This window comes from Hyaena hyaena, unplaced genomic scaffold (assembly GCF_003009895.1).
Source record: "Hyaena hyaena isolate Hyena2069 unplaced genomic scaffold, ASM300989v1 scaffold_802, whole genome shotgun sequence".
NCBI lineage: Eukaryota > Metazoa > Chordata > Mammalia > Carnivora > Hyaenidae > Hyaena > Hyaena hyaena.
The window spans coordinates 543,562-558,880 of NW_024081434.1; the positions used below are offsets into that span (position 1 = coordinate 543,562).

A 15,319-nucleotide genomic window follows, 5' to 3' on the forward strand; every position below is an offset into this window, starting at 1 on the left:
ATATATTTGAATAAGTGAATTTTGCCAATGGTGGGATGTAAAGTCAATATTAAAACATCATTTCGATATGCCAGTAATAAACTAAAGTTTACCAACAATATAATCATAAATTGAAATATACTAACAATAAAATGATATTCTAAAAATAGATGAAATTTATAATAGCATCAACAATATCAAATACCTACGACAGATAAAACTGCTGTACAAGTCAGTGAGCTATTATAGGGAAAAAGATTTATATATTCAAATCAATTCTAATCAGAATTTTGTCAGGTTCTCTTTTTTTTTAGTAGAAATTGAAATGCTGATTTCAAACTTAACATCTAAATGAAAAGGGACATGAATAAGGAAGAATACTTTTGAAGAAGGATTTGGGAGGACTTTCTAAAATTGAGATTTTTTTTTTTTTTACAAAGATATGATCCATTCTATAGGGTACTGTTGATGTCGAATGGGACGGAAAACAGTGTGCAGAAACATATACGTAAACACATGGAAACTCGACTTAAGATTTTTTTGTTTTGTTTTAGTAAAAGTTGCTGATTCATTTGGACAATCCAGAGAGGAAAATGAACCTTGACTCTTACACTGTGACATGAAAAAAAAGCAATGTTATGTGAAATACTGATTTAAATGTGAAAAGTAAAATGTTTGTGAATATTTTCATAACTTTGGTATAAGGAATAAATTCATAAGGAAGACAGAAACCATTAACCATGCAAAATAAGTGGAAACTAAGAACTTGTTAATAAAGACTTCAATAGAGAATGAAATGTAAGTCAGAGATGAAAGAAGATGTTTGCAAAACACATATTTTAAAAAGGGCAAAAGAAAACAACAAAAAAAAGAGGGGGGTGGCAAGAAACTTGAGCAGCCAATGAATATCCAAATGGCCACTAAACATATACAAGTTGTTCAACTTCAAGAGACTGACAATAGTAAATGATGCCAAATATGGTGAATTCTTACATACTACTGGTGGGAATGTAAATTCGCATAATCATTTTGGAAACAAGTTTACTAATATTGAGCATATGTGTACTCTGATTATATATCTGACAGAAATGCATATACCTGAAAGCCAAGAGCAATGTGGAAGAATGTTCATAACAACATGTTTGTAATAGTCAAAGTGGAGACCACTCAGATGCCCATCAATACTAAAATGAATGGATTATAGTCGAATCATACAGTGAAACATGATGCAGCAATGGATATGAATGAACACAGTCATCCTTGAAAACATGGATGAATCTTACAATTATGTTGAGTGGGTGGAGCTTATGAATGTAATGAATATAACAAAACTGTTAAGATTTGTGTTTCTCCTTTCTCTTTTACAGTTGAGTTTGCATCATTTTTTATTTGCTATTTGATTCTGTCATATGAAGTTAAAAATATGCAACAATATTAACGTATGGTGCTTGAGTCAGAATAATAGTTATGTTTGGTGGGGGGAATGGGTTGTAATAAAAGGGTCACAAATAGCCTCTGGTAGGCAGGTGACATGCGTTCGTTCATGCTTTTTCTGAGCTTTGCATTATTTGTGTTTGTATTATATTTTTAAAAGTTAAGGAGACTACCTACACAATTCAGAGTTGAACTCTGCCTGTTCATTTCTATGTTTTGAGATTGTTTTTTAATATAATTTTTAATATTTATTATTTTTATTTCAAGATTACTTTGCCATATTAATATGTTAGAACATGGAAATGTGAGAGAAATTTTTATTAAAAATGTTATATTCTTCTTTAAAAATCTTATGTAAGATTGTCTGCTTCTGTTGTCTTTCCCTCAAGCTTAAATTAATTGCATGATTTTGTTTTAAATGTGATAGATTGGTTCCTGGCTTACAGTAGAGCCTAGTTTTATTTAGACAGCATGACTTTTGATTAGTTTGGTGCTTTTAAATGGAAATATTTGGTAGATATGTAACCTTACAAATAAAATGGAAATGAATTTAGGGGTACAGGCTGGGTATATTAGATATGTAGTAAGAAACTCTGATAACAGCAATCAAACTAGTGTCTGTAATAGTGACATGCTGAAATCAGAGAGAGATCCCAGAAATCTCCAATATGTTTCAATGAATTTGCACAAGAAATTTTATTTTCAAGCTGCTACAGTAATGTCAAGGTACTGGTAGGTAACTCATTGTTTTACTAAACAATTCATTTACATTTCTTGTCTTCCTTGATATTTTAGGATTGTAAATTGATGTGTTAATAACTAAAAAAGGTTGGCAATTAACATTTTAGGGCACTTATAGTGTTTTTTAAAAGTAAAATGAGTTATTTTACAGATAGACCTTGCTTCAGTGTCATTTAATACAAGAATATAAATATACAACTGAACTGAGGATTACTTTTTTAATGTCTTCTTATAAGTAGTAGATTTTCTTAGCATCTGCTCAAAATGTCTAATTGTGGATTCTTTCAAGTGCATATTTATGCATAAAATAATACTAGTAAAATAAAACAGTAATAGTAAGGCACATTTATATTGATATCACTGTATAAAACATCTTCTTATTTAAGAAAAGAAACAGTACATCAGAATAATTGGCCAAGGAACTATCCTTTTCTTAAATTTTTTAAATGTTTATTTTTGAGAGAGAGACAGAGCATGAGCAAGGGAGGGGCAGAGAGAGAGACACACACACAGAATCTGAAGCAGGCTCCAGGCTCTGAGCTGTCAACACAGAGCTTGATACAAGGCTCAAACTTAGAAACTGCAGAGATCATAACCCGAGCTTAAGTCAAATGCCCAACCGACTCAGCCACCGAGGCACCCCAAGAACTACCTGAATTAAACCTTTATATCAACCTCCCTTGCTCTTTACTTCTTTCTTCCTACATTTAGACAGTCATTCAGCAGATATTTTTTTGTGTGGCTTCTTTCTGATCTTCCTCTTTTATGAAACATGTTACAGACTCTTATAGCACCCACTAATATTTCTTGCTTTAGTTATGATATCACTTACTTTTTGAAATGTCATCGTTTTATTATTATTTGCTTTTTAAATGAAGACTCTTTTCCTAATGAGGTTCCCCATTTCTCAAAGCAGAAACAGCCTTTTCTTGTTTTCTCACATATCAATGAACACAGAATGTATTCCAGACGTCCTCATCAAATAGAATTGTATAGTTAAAGATTTAAGCTTGTATGAGTTAAGTCCAGCACTTTTGGGAGATTACTGTTTAAACAGTTTCTCCCGCATTGTGTATTATCCTTGCCATATTGCTATTAAAGTAATGAGATTTCTGGTTCAGTACTCATAATGTGGAACCTCACAATAGGAAATTATAAAAAACTGCTTCAAATCAGCTTCAATACTGTTTGTACATTCAAACCACTACAGATCGACTCTGGTGCCTTCCACAGAGTATATTCGCAACGCTAATCCACTGGTGGATACTAGCAACATGGGTGTAAATCCTCCTTTGCTAAGAGTTGGAGAAACATCAATTCATCTAGCGGTGTCTTGCATATCCCGAGTGGTTAATACAAATCATGCATCAAAAATCCACTCATACAGCCATGGTAAATACCCGTAAGCTTCAAATATGCATGTGATCTTTAGGATTACCTTTTCCCCTTTCTGAGCCTGTCTGCCCACCTGAGTGTAGGAATAGAAGATTGTTCTGAAGCGCAAACTAGTTAAGAACAAGTCTCTGTAGTCACACTGCCCAATTGACTGTGCAGCTTGGGAAAGTTTCTTAACTTCTCGGAGCCTCATTTGCCATATGTAAGTGGAGACCATGATGGTGGGAGAGTTTGGACAAACTGAGGAGATAACCTTAAACAGTTCCCTTCCCTCTCCACAGCTGATATGTACCCCCATATCATACATAAAAAAAAGTAAGTGAGAACGTTCCAACTTTTAAAAATTCTGTCTCAAAAATTTAAATTTATGATGTGAATCTTCACCTGTTCTTTCTTCCTGCCATTCATCTCCAAACACGAGACTGTCTCTTCCTTCACAAGGCAAAAGCTAGACCTGAACGTGGAACCTCTTCCCTCTTTACATTCATCACCTTCCTGTATCCTCTATCCCTTATTTCGCTGAATTTTTGATTTCTCTCATTCCAGTTTTTCTTTCTTTTCAGCCTGTGCTTTAGGTTGTATTTGATTCTGACCGCCATTTGAACTGCTATCTCATTGTTTCCTCCCTTTTTCAGCAAACTTAGAATACTTTTACGCTCTGTGTGGGTTTTATCAACGTTTCCATTAGTTGATGTTAATATTAATAACAGAAACTTGTTACAAATAGAATGAATAGACATTTTTCTCATTATCTCTTCAGCTCACCAGTGTGACTTCTATGCCCTTGTTACTGAAATGGCTCTGTCAAAGATCACTCTGACTGCTGGGGGACCCCACTTCCCAACTGGCTGGCTTCTGTGCAATATGTGATCCTTGACCATTTCTCCCTACCGTTCATGGCTCCTCTGTGACTTCCTTTTCAAATTTAGTTTTTATGATAGCACTTTTCTAATCTTCTTGCTTTTATAAAACTGCTTCTTTTTACTCTTTTTCCCCCTCTTCAACTGTAAGTGATAACATATTTTCAGAGTTTCATCTTTACCTTTCCTTTGTCTTTGTCTTTATATTCTCTCTCTGTCTCTCTCAAGTGTCTCATTTAATTATAGCCTTTTACCACTTACCAGTGTTCCAGTGACTTGACAGTGTATATTTCTAGGTCAGACCATCTATTTGCAACTCCAAATGCAACATGAAAACAGGCCACTGGATGTCCTATAAGTATCTCAAAGTGAGCATCCCCAAAATGACAGATCTATCTCCCCCCTTCTACTGCTCTAGACCAAGCTTTCGTCCTCTTTCATCTGAACCACTGCAGTCGCCTCTAAGTTAATCTTACCACTTCATGTCATGAGAAGGGTTAGGAAGGAGAGGACTATAAATGCATGGCTGAGAATTTCTTTTATAATTTCTCCAATGTGCAGAAAGTTACTGGTTAGTACAAATTGTCAAGGGGGCCAGAGTGGAATTTTTAGTCCCTTTCTCTTCAAGTCAGCTTCATTATCTTGGATTTACTCAAGTGTGTGAGCTGCTTTACATAGATCCATGCATATAGAGGCCATGTGGCTAAGAACACTATATTATGAACTTTATATAATTTGAATTTATGTCAGCATTTCATGATTAGGTTCTACGATCTGAAGATCCAAATTGTTTCTTCAATAAATATTATAAATATTTTTATATTTTGCCTTGCTAAGTTTTATGACAATTTATGTGTATTGTCACGGAGAAATTATATTAAATATTCTTCTGTCCATTAGAGTGTTAGCTTGGGGTCTAATAATTTTGTTATTTTATAATGTTATATAAAACTTGAAAAACCTTACTTACTTTTAAAAGCATTATATATTATGCTTTTGAATTTATGTAATTTATATATATATATTTTACTAATTTCAATTATTTTCTCTAATAAACATATGCATGTACTAATGCGTATTTGGCCCTTAATATCTGAAACTACTATTTATTTATGTGAGTCATGGATGTCAAGGAGAAGAAAAGTACTGATTTGAAACTTCAATTATCAAATTATCTTGATATCAAGTAAATATAAAATATCAAGTAATATTTCCAGAATATTTGACAATATGTCATTTGCCTTTTTTCCTATTACAAAGATGAGTTTCTGAAAATATTTATTGATTAAATAGGCTTTGAACCGTTCCTGTCTTAGTCCATTTGGGCTGCAATAACAAAATATGGACTGGGCAACTTGGAAACAACAGGAATTTATTTCTCACAGTTCTTGAGTTGGGGAAGTCCAAGATCAAGGCTTGGGAGACTCTGGGTCTCATGTGAGATGGCTTTTTAGCTGTGGCTGTGGATAGTGGCTTATGTCTTCACATGCTGGAAGAGTCAGAGATTTCTCTGGGGCTTCTTTTATAAGGGCACTAATCTTATTCATGAAGGTTCTGCCTTCAAGCCCTAATCAACTCCCAAAAGCTCCACCTCCAATATCATTAACAATAGAGATTAAGTTTCAACTCTGAACTTTGGGGGAGACCCAATCATTCGGACCATAGTAATTTATCTTAACATTTGATTTCTTCATGTATTTATTAGTTACTTATAAATCTAACATGAAAAATGACCCTAGATAGTTAAGTTTTTCTATATTTTATCTGAAGGAAATTAATGCTCATGGCTGTACAGTTATATATGTTTGGTTATGTCACAGCAATAAGAATGTAACATTCTTATTTGGTTCCATTCACCTATCATTTGTAAGAGGGAGTTTATTGTACTAAGCCTGTTCTCTCTCTACTACGTTCATAAACTTAGTAGCAGTCCTCCATAGTAAAATCGCTACAAAAATATTGCATGTCTTTTTTTTTATTGTTATTTGTAACAAGACATACATTTGTTATTGAAAAAAATTTAATCATTTTACTAGGACTATAAACATTATTATAAAGAATGCAATAATTAATCTCCTTTATTTCAAAAACATCCCAAGTTCTATTTTAAAGGAATTTAAATAGATATGTTGCCAGGATAATATGATTTGTACTCTAAACCTTTCATTTTTATCTACAAAATGATGTGATTTGATCCCACTAGAAACAAAAATCCGTAAATATTTATGCATTTTCATCCTATTGTACTTATGAAATCTTTAGAACAATGGAAAAATGTATAGTTATGTAATTTTTCATTCTTTTGACATGTGATAATTTAAAAAGGTATGACATAAAATGTTAATATTTAATTTCTGTGGGTTCTTTTTAACTGATATTTTATTGGAGTTTTTGGTATTTTGCAGCATAACCTTTTGTAATTCAATGGGGCCCAAAATTTTACCTAACAGTGAACTGCCTTTTTGTATTCTTTTTTCTCTCAGTGGTGCCTTTTTAAATATATATCATTTTTTTGTTTGCCTATTTTTGGATTCTGGACCATAAATACAATAAACTTCTATCTATGCTTTTTAAGGTTTTTTAATTCTGGACTTGAATATGAGTAATACAAAATAGTTGGTAGAACAAACTGATTCTCATGTTTATGTGGAGAGTCAAAAGACACAGAGTAGCTAGTACAATATAATTGGGGAAGTGATATAGGACCTGACCTCAACACTTACTATAAAAGCTGTAGTAAATAAGACAGTGTGATATTAGTGAAACAGACAGATAGGTCAGTGGAGCAATAGAGAGTCCCGATATAAATCCACAAAAATACAGTCAACTGATTTTCAACAAAGGAGCAAAGGCAATCAACAGAGCATAAATAGTCTTTTCAACACATCATGCCAGAACAGCTGGACATCTGGATGCAAAAAGGTCAATGTAAACATAGACCTTTTACCCTTCACAAAAATTTAACTCAAAATATATTGTAGCCTTAAATGTAAAGTGCAAAACTAAAACTCCTAGAATGTAACATAGGAGAAAGCTACGTGATCTTGGATATGGGGATGACTTATTAGAAACAGCACCAAAGGCAGAGTCCATGAAAGAAAGAATTGATAAGCCGGACTTCATAAAAATTGAAAATTTCTGCTCTAAAGACAGTGTCAAGAGGATGAGAAAACAAGCCACAAACTGAGAGAAAAAATTTTGAAAGACACATCTGATAAAGGACTGTTATCCAAAATATACAAAGAACTCTTAAAACTCAACGGTGAGCAAACAATTTGATTAAAAAATGGACCAAGGACCTTAACAGACGCCTCACCAAAGAAGATACACAGATGGCCAATAAGTGCATGAAAAGATTCTCCACATCATACCTCATCAGATAAATGGAAATTTAAAAACCAGTAAGATAATATTATACGTCCTTTGGAATGGCTGAAATCTGGGCCCTGGCAACACCAAATGTTCCCGAGGATGTGGAGCAACAGGAGCCCTCACACGCCCTCTAGTGGCCTGAGTGCTTACAGCAGCTTGATTGTAACTGCCCAAACTTGAAAGCAACCGAAATGTCCTGCAGTAGATGAATGAATAAATAAACCGGTATATCCAGACAGCAAGAATATTATTCAGCACTAAAAAGAAATGTGTGCTCAAACCATGACAAGACATGGAGATTTTTTTTTTAATATATATTAAGAGAAAAAAAAAAAGAGAGAGAGAGAGAGAATCCTACGCAGGCTTTGCACCATCAGTGCAGAGCCTGATGTGGGGCTCGAACTCATGAACCACAAGTTCATGACCTGAGCTGAAACCAACAGTTGGACCCTTAACCGACTAGGCCACTCAGGTGCCCCAAGACATGGAGAGATCTTAAATGCATATTATTAAATGAATGAAGTCAAACTGAAAAGGCTATGTAATCTATTATTCTAATTAAATGATAGTCCAGAAAAGACAAAACTATGGAGATTAAATAAAGATTACTGATTACGAGGGATGAGGGCAGGAGAAAGATAAATAAGTGGAACACAGAGAATTTCTAGGGCAGGGAAAATACTCTGTATGATACTATAATGATGGATATATGCCAATATACGTTTGTCCAAGTGTGTCGAATATCTAATACCAAGAGGTAACCCTCAGATGAATTATGGATGTTGGGTGATTATAATGTGTCAATGTAGGTTCATCATTTTTAATAACGTACCACTCTGGTGAGGATGTTAATGCCCTCCCTCTGTGTGTGGGAGGGGGGCAGGTCAATGGGATTTCTCCGGACCTTCCCTTCCCTTTTGCTGTGAACCTAAAACTTACCTGAAACAAAAAGTCTTTAGAAAGCAATTGGGATAGAAAGCGACAAGATTCTAGCAGTAACTGAATAAACTTAAAAACATAATTTGGATTCTAAATACTTAAACCACTATTGCTTTTCCCAGGGATTTAATTTTATATGTTACGTCATTTTCTCCTCTTGGAAGTTTTCACTTCTTTCACTTTGTACTTATTATTTCTTTTCCTTCCAACTCTGTATTAATCCCTGGTAGGTATTTCTTCATTGTTTTAGAACCTATTTAAATGCTTCTTAAGTTAATATTTATGACTTAATGTCCCTTCTTAAGTTAATATTAATGATTTAAAGTGAGAGCAGAACTTCCTTGTGGGTTTAAGGAGGAACTCCGGAGCCAGATTGCTCAGCATCAAGTCCTACCTAGTTACTGATTTGTGCAGCTTATCAACCCTCCCTCTGTACCTTTGTTTTCTCACCGGTAGAGATGTGCTGAGCCTTACATTGTTCATATTTGCAGGATTCTGAGGTCACGTTCTTCTTGGCTGCCTTCTCTTTGTCCTTCCCTTCTAAAGGGAAGGGATGCTTCTTTTCCTCTCTGTAGTCAAATCTTCAAACTGAACTTGGATTCTCAATGCCCCTCACCTCATCAGGGACCTTCCTGGCTTCGTGAAGTGCCTCCTCAAATTCCTGCACTAGGCTGAACGCCATAGTTCAGTGATGTGGAATGTTTGTAAGATGACATCCGTGGACTTTTATAAATGATTAGTCTTTTGTGTAGAACTGTTTCCCCACCACCTTGTGAGCTTGGCCTCATTTGACGTATTATTCTGACTCTCATGTCTTTTAACCTTCTCTGCTATAGAGTCCAAAGTGCACATCACCCTCATACCCTTCACCTTCCTGACTTATAAGTGTTGCTTTATTTGTCTAGGTCCCCAGCTGCATGCACGTTCTTTGATAGAGAGAGAGTGTTCTTGTATCCCATGATTCCAACAGCACGATTGGCCAAAGTTATCTGTTTTTTTAATGAGTGTATATGTGAACATTTGAATTTGATAACCACCTTATATAATAGTTTGTTATCATAGGAATACAGTTCAATAAATCCCTACCTTTTAAAGAGTAGAGGTTCTCTTTCCAGCCATGATTAACCAAGAAATGTGCTCTCATCAAGAATTTTAAAAAATCAAAGACTGTTACTTGACAGGCCAAATGACAATAACAGCTTTATCTTCGAACAAGTTCTTATTTAAGAGAATTTCATGTCCCATTTATCATACAACTAACTATCCTACATTTTGGAATGAGCAACAATTTACTGTATCTTATATTATTCTCTACCTTCATGTCTTTTTGCTAGGAAGTAATTTTCTCTGAAAGTCAATGCTGCTTGTATTTTATAGTCAGATACAAAAGATTAAAGAATAAACATGTCATCTTATTATAGGAAAAAGTTTTTAAGGGCTATGATTAATTTCTCCAACTCAGTGCCTGGATATATGACAATAGTTTGTGGCCAAAGAAGATGTCTTCAAAAGCTTTAGGTAGTTGAGTGTATGTATTTTTGAGATATAATCGTATGGTTTGGTAATTTCTGTACAAGGAATTTATTGTTCCATTGACTTCATCTATTTCTGTTTGTCTTTGATTGAAAACAGAGCTGACAAAATTGCCAACAGAAGTGAAAACATACTTAGATAGTATGTCTCTTAAGTTGGATTCATAAGACTGACTGTCAAGTCCACTCAGTAAGGTAGCTTTAGAAGGTCTTACATTTTAAGTTGCCTACATAGTCTCAATACACCAAACCTACAGAGGAGCTATTTTCTTTCTTCCTTTAAAGTTTTTAAAAAAGGTTTATTTATTTTTGAGAGAGAGAGAGAGAGAGTGCGAGCGAGCGCAGGGTGGGGAGGGACATAGAGAGAGAGGGAGGGACAGAGGATCTGAAGTAGGCTCTGTACAGACAGCAACAAGCCTGATGTGGGGCTTGAACTCATGACAGCAAGATCATGACCTGAGCCAAAGTCAGACAGTCACCTGACTGAGCCATTCTGGTGCCTCTTTCTTTTTACTAAATCCTGAGTGGAATCCTTATTAATTACAGTTAGCCTTTTATTCTTTTTAATGAAAAGATAACCATAAATTTTTTAATATAAAATGTAAATGTCTTAAATATCCCTTTAATACCACTTGAGCTACCTCATCACAGATTTTTATCTCTAGTATTGCTTTGATTGTTGTTCAGTTTGAAGTATTTTCTAATTTTTATTATGATTTACTACTTACCTTATGATTGATTCAGAAGTATGTTTTTAAGGTTCAAGTACGTGAAGCTTTTTATGTTTTCTTCTTGTTACTGGCTTCTCTTCCTTATTCCTTTCAAAGGAGTCTCCTAAAATTATTCCTATTCTCTTAAGTACAGTACATAATTTTCTACTCTACCTTCTAGACTTCCCTTTTAGCATATACATTTGTTGGAATTTCAAAAAACAGGCACCTTTGACCCCACATTACCCTTCATAAACTTATATCTTAGCTTCCCTTTACAGCAACATTTTTTTTCTTTTAAACCTTTTTTTTTTTTAATGTTTATTTTTGAGAGTGAGGGAGAGAGAGAGAGAGCGTGCAAGTGAGCATCAGTGAGGGAGGGGCAGAAAGAGAGGGATACAGAGGATACAGACATGCTCTGCAACAGCAGAGAGCCTGACACCAGGCTTGAACTCATGAATCATGAGATCATGACCTGAGCCAAAGTCAAGATGCTTAACCAACTGAGCCGCCCAGGTAGATGCCTCTATAGTAACAATTTTTGAAGCAGTCCTTAGAGCGGGTGTTTTCCACTGTCACCTCACATTTTATTAACCCATTTTAGCCACCTTGCTGTTGTCACCATTTTCAGGCAATTGCTTTCACGACCTCCATGTTACCATGTGATGGACTGATTTTCTGTTGATTGGGAGCAGGGTATTGAAATCTCAGACCTTGTTTGTAGATTTTTCTTCTTTCTCTTTGCAGCTCTATAATTTTTTTTAAATTATTTTTTAAAAATGTTTTATTTCTAGGAGAGAGAGAGAGACAGCGTGAGCAGGGGAGGGTCAGAGAGAGAGGGAGTCACAGACTGAAACAGGCTCCAGGCTCTGAGCTGGCAGTCAACACAGAGCCCGACACGGGGCTCGAACCCACGAACCGCGAGATCATGACCTGAGCCGAAGTCGGACGCTTAACTGACTAAGCCACCCAGGCGCCCCAGCTCTATCATTTTTTGCTTCAGAATTTTTAACTCTGTTATTGAGCATAGACACATTTGTGATTGTTGTATCCTCCTGGTGATTTGTGATCTTCGTTATACTTGCTACTGCTCTTCCCTCTGAAATGTACTTCGATATTCACATAGCCATTGTGTTTTCTTTTCATCAGCGTTACTGTGAAACACCCTTTCCCACGCTCACGGCTCTAACCTGTTGTCTTTGTACGTAAAGTGTGTTTCTTGTAGGCGGCATACAAATGGGTCTCAATTTTTTTTATCCAGTTTGATAATCTCTGCCTTCAAATCAGTATGTATAGATCATTTATATTTTATGGGATTAAGCATGTGGTTAAGTTTAAATCTATTGTCGGTTTTAATGTCTTTCCTGTTAATTGTATTATGTTTATCAGTTCTGCATTGGTGTTAGTATATTGAATTTTCTGATTTTGGGTTATATGTTCCTGTTTTCTTACATGATTGATCATTTGTTATTGGATATCTGACCTTGCGTAATTAATTTTCTTGGGTACCAAATGCTTTTCTATTTCTGTAAATGTTCTTAAGATTTGTTCTGGGATGAAGTTAATTTTTCTGAGTCTTCCTTTTCAAATTAAAAAACATTAATCTTTATTTTTTATTTTGAGAGAGAGACAGACAGAGTGTGAGTGGGGGAGGAACAGAGAGAGAGGGAGACACAGAATCCAAAACAGGCTTCAGGGTCTGAGTGTCAGTACAGAGACCGATGCAGGGCTTGAACTCACGAACCACAAGTTCATGACCTGAGCTGGAGTTGACGCTTAATTAACTGAGGCACCTAGGCACCCCTGAGTTTTTCTTTTCAGATTTGTGGGTGGAACAAAAGTGATCTTTAGTCTAGAGTTAATTACTCTCTACCAGGGTGTATTCTTTCCAGTGCCTCATGAATTCTGAGACTTTCCAGTGTGTGACAGGGACAGATCCCATCTCCAGTGTGAGTGTTGTTTATTCCCTCTGTTCTTTGGGTGGCTCTTTCCCTTGCTTTTGTCATGGATCCATATTCTGATGAATATTCTAGGGAGACTTGCTGCAGATCTCTGGAGTTCTCTGTGCATCTCTCTTCTTTTGGTAGTCTTGCAAATTCTAGATGCTTTGATTTATCCAGATTTTCAGCAGTGTCTCTTTAATTCAGCAAATCTTCCTAGCTGTGCATATGATCCCCTTCCCAGCACAAGGCCTGGAAAATCTCAAAGCAGTAAATTTGAGCAATTGTAAAACTTTTTTTTCCACACACACACACCCTGCCCCCGCCCCCCGCCCATCTCCAGATTTCAGGGATCACTTTACTTCTTTGCCTGACATCCAGCATCTTGAAAATCATTGCTTTACATGTTTTCTCTATTTTTTAATTGTTATTTGCTTCTGATAGGATTCTAATTCCAGTTCCTGCTAATCTTGGCCAGAAGCAAAACTTAAAATTCTTTTTTAGTTCTCTTTAGTATAACTACTTTCTCAGAATTAATTCTCTGATTGTGGTTGACTGCCTTTCCAGAATTGAACTTACTCATAACTTTGCAAGTCTTGTTTTGAGCTCATCATCTGAGGGAGAGATCCTTCATATGCCCTTACAGTGAGCCAGTTTTGAGCCTGCATTGCTGGGTGCACAAACTAGGTTTGTATCAATGCTCTGCTCATGGGTTTTGCCCCATGAGACACCTGTCAAACTCCCAAGAAATATAAGCCTATTTCAAGTCCATCCCACTAAGGTTGTAACTAAATCCTGGCCACATCGGACAGTTTATTTTCATTAGAGGGGTGAGCAGTGGGCACCGTTTCTGTCCTCATTCACTGCTCCTGCCCTGAGGTTCAAAAGAGCGTACGTGTCTAATGGCCTTACCCTTGATGCCCACAGTCCTGTCTTCCCTGTGAGGGGCTGGGTTCGGCTCCTGTCTACTCCCCGGAGCTCCCTATTCATTTTTGCTTCATGGAGATTTTCTTTTCTTTTGAACCTTACAAATGTGAAATGTTTTCTATTAATTTTGTGTTTTGGGAATAAAAAGGAAGGAATTTAAATCTATTTCATCTGGAATGAAAAAAAAAGTTTCTGAAGAGTTAGCAAAAAGTGGAGACTGTGGGGGAGGTAACCTAGTAATTTTAGTAACCCCTGATTCAAATTCTCATCAGTTTACATTTCTTTTTCAAAAGGAATGTTTCAAAACAATTTATATATATATTGCCTTTGTGTTTATCAAGGCAAAGAAATTTTTCAAAAAATTTATATATATGTATATACTGCCTTTGTGTTTTTCTTGGTAAAGATTCCACTTCAGCACTTTAGAAAATGCCAACCGTAATTCGGAGAGATAGGAAAGATTTTGCTGAAGCTGTTACTGTTTTAGAGTTATTAAAAATTCTAGTAATGATTATAAAAGGGTAAAAACTAGCTTACTGTTTAGTAATAGTACACTTTTTAATATTGTATGGCGTGAAAGATACCGTCTAGTAAAAATTTAAAAACATTTAAATTCGGGGCGCCTGGGTGGCTCAGTCGGTTAAGTGTCCGACTTCGGCTCAGGTCATGATTTCTCTGTCTGTGAGTTCAAGCCCTGCCTGGAGATCTGTGCTGACAGTTCAGAGCCTGTAGCCTGCTTTAGATTTTCTGTCTCCCCCCTCTTTCCCCCCCCCACTCATGCTCTGTCTCCCTTTGTCTCTCAAAAATAAATAAGTGTTAAAAAACCCTTTAAATTATACAGATATTTATAAATATGCTGCAAGTAGAGCTATTTCACTAACAGAATATAGGAATTGAGTATCTTATTGGAATATCTGAAATATGAGGTTCATGGGTGGCTCAGTTAGTTGAGTGTCTTACTCCTGATTTCGGCTCAGGTCCTGATCCCAGCGTGGAGGGGATGACATCCTGCTCTGGGCTTTGTGCTGGGTGTGGAGCCTGCTTAAGTGTTTCATTCTCTTCCTCTGCTCCTCTCCCCACTTGCATGCTTGCTTGCTTGCTCTCTCTAAAATAAATAATGAAAAAAAGAATTAAAAAGAATATCTGAAAATTTAAAAAAAGATTGTGATTGCAGTCAACCAATGTCTGACTTTGTTTTTCAATCTTCTTGCTTTGCCAGTCAGACTGGCACTACAGGTAATGTCCAAAGTCCTTGTATCCCTTTGTCTGTTTCTACCTTGATGTGTATTATAATCCACCGTCTTAAATAAAGGAAATAATTTCCTATTAAAGATAGTTTCCTAAATTTAATGTACTAGTTGAAGTTTTCAATAATAAAAAAAAAAGTTTCCTGATTGCTAAGAGTCATTCATAATACTTTTTTACTTGCCTATTTTTTAATGACTAATAATGAAAAGCTTCTCTATGGAATCCTTGCAGGGATAGTTGTC

General features: G+C 35.7%; 1 protein-coding gene across 1 annotated transcript in view; it reads left to right on the plus strand.

Moving 5' to 3' along the window:
- Positions 1-15,319, plus strand: part of GPC5 (glypican 5) — a 479,275-nt gene that overhangs the window by 163,394 nt on the left and 300,562 nt on the right. The window lies entirely within an intron of this gene.